General features: G+C 35.3%; 2 long non-coding RNA genes across 2 annotated transcripts in view; one reads left to right on the plus strand and one right to left on the minus strand.

Annotated features, from left to right (window-relative positions):
- Nucleotides 1–4953, minus strand: part of LOC118733166 — a 20380-nt gene that overhangs the window by 1522 nt on the left and 13905 nt on the right. The gene's annotated exons all lie outside the window — the stretch shown is intronic.
- Nucleotides 3085–4953, plus strand: part of LOC118733165 — a 24292-nt gene continuing 22423 nt past the window's right edge. Inside the window, exon 1 of the long non-coding RNA XR_004992208.1 lies at nucleotides 3085–3320. This is a non-coding gene — a long non-coding RNA (uncharacterized LOC118733165). The remainder of the gene's footprint in view (nucleotides 3321–4953) is intronic.

The raw sequence follows: 4953 nt of genomic DNA on the forward strand, positions 1-4953 counted from the left end.
AATAGATAATTTGTTTTTATGTTTCTTAAATTTTCCCTTTTTCTCCTATTACGCTCAACTTGCTCCAGTCTTCTGTTTATTAATATTATTCTTCTTTTAGCATGTTTATGAATTTAATTTTCTGCTGCGCAATTTTTGTTTTGACTTTCATTTGCTGCCTGACTGGTATGTGGTTCTGCCTTTGTATATATGTACATATGTATGCATGTACATATATATGTACATATGTGTATATATATAAGACAATTTATTCGTGGCTATGTGGCTTATTTTTAAATAAAATTTTATACGAGTTTATGTGTGTTATTCTTGTTTACGACTTGTTTTCCCCACACTTTTGCCGGTTTATTACTCAGTTGTCGTGCTGTGTGGTTTCGCACACAAGAATTCTGACCATAGACACTGAAAGCCAATCCTGTTTTGCTTTGAAAGTGTACGTTGATATTTACATACATACTTATCTGGCGGCCGCTGTGTTGTAGTGGTTAACAGTGCGCCCTACCATTCTGCAGGGCCTGGGTTCAAGCCCTGTTCAACCCAACATCAAAATATAAAAAATAAAAAAAATTTTGTTTTTTATAATAGCGGTCGCCTCTCGGCAGGCAATGGCAAACGTCCTAGCGTTCTCACAAAAAAACAATCGCCGTTTGGATACGGCGTAAAACTGTAGGTCTCCCACCCCGTTGTGTGATGACAACAAGGCGCACGCCACAAATTGGAGAAGAAGGTCGGCCAAACACGAAATCCATTATTATTATCTAAATGGTATTCAATGTGTTTCCTTTGGCGCTTTAGAAATTATTTTCACTATCTTAATTTTGTGAAGATACGTATATTAATATAAAATCAGTTCTGATGTCATGGGTTCATTTATGTATGCAGTTACATATAGGGTGGTATTGATATGTGACTCTGGCATTATTGGGGAAATCAGGTAAAAAGTATGTTTGCAATAGCTATTAAAGCTTTTCTGGTTAGCTAATAAAACTCCGCATTGTGGACAACTTTTTCGAATTTCTAGATGTTCATCGAGACTATTTAAGGTTTTCTCGGGATACTATAGCTTTTACTTTTCGGAATTTATTCAACATTATTCGTCTTTTAACCTCAGGATTTTTTCGAGATTGTTAGGTACTTTTTCGGGAATGTTTGGAATTTTTAGAAAAGTTATTATTTTTTCTTCAAAGCTTTTCGGGATTTTTAATGTTTTACATTCCGGATATATGCGGAGGTTTAGAATTTGCAAAAAAATGTAGGATATTTTCGGCACTTTTCGGGTTCTTCGTGTTTTATTTTTCATGCTGTTCGGTATACTTTGGTTCTTTTTTTCAGAATTTTTCAAGACTTTTATGGCAATAATATGGAGCTTCCAAGTCTTTTTCTGAATGCCTATAATAACCAAAAAAAACTGCACGTTAATTTCTGCTAAAAAAAAAAAATATCAGACAAACTTGGCCTTTTATTTACGCCTTGAAAAATATTATTATTTTTTATGTAGTACTGATATGAATATCAGAACTAATAGTTTATACCGGGCCATCGGTTCTATACCATCTGTGCTTTAAACACGTCTGCAACGCAGCCTAGTTTTTATTGGAAACGAAAGCGTATAGCCCATAAAATCTTTTGGGAAAATTAAGTGTTTTGGCTACAATTCATCTTTGAGTGCACAAAGGTAAAATATAGTTATTTTCAGTGTCCCACCAGTCACATTCATTCAAAGCAGTTTTATACATTATTTATCGTTCTATGTTAAAAAATATCTTTCGCTGTTGTATAAGTTCCGATGACATAGAAATAATCCACAATTGATCACATTGTCGGATAAAATATCCCCCCAGTCCCAATGGAATGGCCCATATATATGTCAAAATATTTGCATACCAAGTTCTCTCATTTCTACCATCAAATTTATTTGCCTGCAGGTTTGAGAATTAATAATTTAACTTACACCGTTGTACTGTTTAAGACATTATTGCCCGCGTTGTCTTCCATCTGTATCGTACAGGCAGGCATTACACTCGCCTTTGGTTCACTCGCTCGTGATTCATTTAAAAAATTTCCAATTTTGTACCCAACATTTTTCGAAACATTTATAAAATAGTTCACATATTTTTTATAGATGCAAAAATGTTCATCAATTTCATAAACAAGTTAACACCTCAAACGAGTAAACTTGCCACATTGTGTATACGTCGCCCCATGTGACAAAAATCAACTTACCTACATAATCATATACATATACTATGTGTACAAATGTTACCTTTGGACATTTTGTCTCCGTGAGTGAGAGAGCTTTTTCATGCGGTGCAACAACCTGCATTTGGTTCAAGATCGCTTCAAAGCTATGATAAATGCAACACGACGAACAGCCGACCAATCCGCCACCGGTTAGATTGGAGCCCAGCGCACTTATCAAAGCAATATCCCCCACCTCGCATAGTCCTAATATATATACAGTATTGGCCAATACAATAGCACCCCCATTTCAAACTAATATTGTTTGCCACTCATGTTTATTTATTTATTTTTAAGAATTTTCAATTAAAATACAGTTCATTCTCTCACAAAACTCACATAAACTCAAGTTTAGAACTTTTTAAAAGACCGCAAAAAAGTGCAACAAATTTTCACCCAAATTTCAAACTTTTTTCTCAGAAGCGGTCGAATTTTTTTGAATACACAGTTTTATAGCCCATTCAATTTTAGTCTAATAATGTGCAAGTTTCAAGTGGCTAAAAATTACCGTTGATTTTTTAGAATTTTTTTCGCCGAGGATGTTGCTGGTTTCTGCTATATAAAAATAAATTGTGTTTAGTCGTTATATGGAAGCAAATGAGACAAAAAAAAATTCTAAAAAATCAACGCTTCTGAGAAAAAGGTTTGAAATTTAAGGGAAAGTTTGTTGCGCTTTTTTGCGGTCTTTTAAAAAGTTTAAAACATGGGTTTATATGGGTTTTGTTAGAGAATGAACTGTATTTTAATTGAAAATTCTTAAAAACAAATAACTAAACATAAGTGGCAAACAATATCGCTTTGAAAGGGGGGTGCTATAGATATGTCCAATACTGTATATATATATATATATGTATTTACGTAGAGACTATTCAGTTTGTGCATTTTCGTACTGCAGAAGTATGGGAGGGTGTGAACGTGAGTTGTTGAGAGTGGCGCAAAAAGCTTTTTGTTCAGCTGCATTTGTTGGTGGGTATGTGGTAGGTGCAGTTACTCAACAATAGCTTACCAGTTGTGGTTGTTAGTGCGCGCCACTCCCACTTTTTACAGTTGTCGAGATAATTGCATTTATTTATTGGCTCTGTGTGAGTGCACACTTTATGTACAATCAAATACTAAAGCTCATTTATAAAGTACTCATGCGATTTTATAAAGATTGCATTTTATCGCGGGTTTTCTTATTTACACGCATACATACATACGTACATATCGTCGTTTAAAGTACAAAACCGCGTATCAAGAAAATGCAAAACCTCGAATGTGAGGTTGCCTTAATTTTATAGGAGAGAATAAAACTTGTCTTATTTCAGAACGGGTCTCTCTTTTATCGCAAATTATCTCTTCCTCTTATGTCTAAGTAACGATATTTTAGTGTAAGTAAATAAGGGTTTGATGCCAGTAGCTTCCGGTGAGCAAATATCGTTTTGGGCCCAAAGTCAGTTACGAGGTTTTGCAGAATCACTATACGCGATTTTGTACTTTAAACGACGATATGTTTTGCAAACTACGTGCGTACTGCATATAAGTATTTAATGCATATTACTTTGCTTTTTTCATTGCATTTTTCAATGCAATTCGCCTTGATTCAGGCTATTGCACTTTAGCACTTCATTGCAACTCTATTTATTATGCATTTATCGTAAACTTCAGTACATGCTTGCTATAAATATCGCATTTATTTATTTACAAGTATTTTTAATTAAATTATGTATGCAAGCAGTGTTGGGTGAAATGTTGTAATCTTGTTGACATTTCCAACCTCACTGGTAGTTTTGCGGCAGGTGGGTTATTACAAAAAGGCTCACACTACTTTGTTCCAGTCCGCCAGAATTCATAGGCGCTCTAGACAGTCAGAGAAGTAACGATGTAATAAATACCCCTAGCGCACACTAGGGCAGGGTCCAGATACGGTCAGGGCTCTATGATTTCAATTTCTTCTTAATAACAGCAGTTGCATCAGAAGTAATTGGTAGACCTGCCCATTCTACTGCGGCCACTTGCCTAAGTACGTAATGTCAATCGTTCCAAGAAAGAATACACGTGGGGAATTTGTTCTCAAGATTGAGGCGCGGTTTAGTATAGTCTGAGGATCTAATAACGTCGAGGTTACTGCTTAGAAAATTGTTGTTTCTAGGGCTAGAGGACAGAGCTCCCTTAATAAGCCAATTAGACGTGATGGCAGCATTGTACAACTCCATAGATGTACTATTGTGACAAGCAGCAAGTTTTATGTTGTCCAGAAATCGGCCAGCTTCTGTAGATCGGGGTTTCCGGTGGTTCGTTTATGTCACTATTTTTGCTAATGGGGCTTGTATTCACTTCTGTTGGTGCCTGGATATCGCGGATCATTCTTTGCGTTCGTCTATGACGCCTGATCCTTTGCGGAATTTTCGAAAAAGATTGAGTGCAGACTCTGTCCGTTTTCGCCCCTTTTCGATGCCGTTACGGAGCATCCCGAATTCGCAACAAAAATGTTGGAGCACACTAATGTACAGACATACGTAATTATAAAGAATATATTGGCTGGTAATTTCGAGATTTGCTTATTTCCATCAAGTGGATTAGATACAAAATTGTATACAAAATTTTATTTTCTTTTGCTAAATATGTATGTATGTATGTGTAAAAAATTTTTTATTTCATATACATACATACAACACATATCAAGCGATAATAAATACAAATATTTGGGGTAAATACGCCTACACATTTTTTTTT

Source organism: Rhagoletis pomonella, unplaced genomic scaffold (assembly GCF_013731165.1).
Source record: "Rhagoletis pomonella isolate Grant_MI unplaced genomic scaffold, Rhpom_1.0 Rhpom_scaffold_00002, whole genome shotgun sequence".
NCBI classification, from domain to species: Eukaryota; Metazoa; Arthropoda; class Insecta; order Diptera; family Tephritidae; genus Rhagoletis; species Rhagoletis pomonella.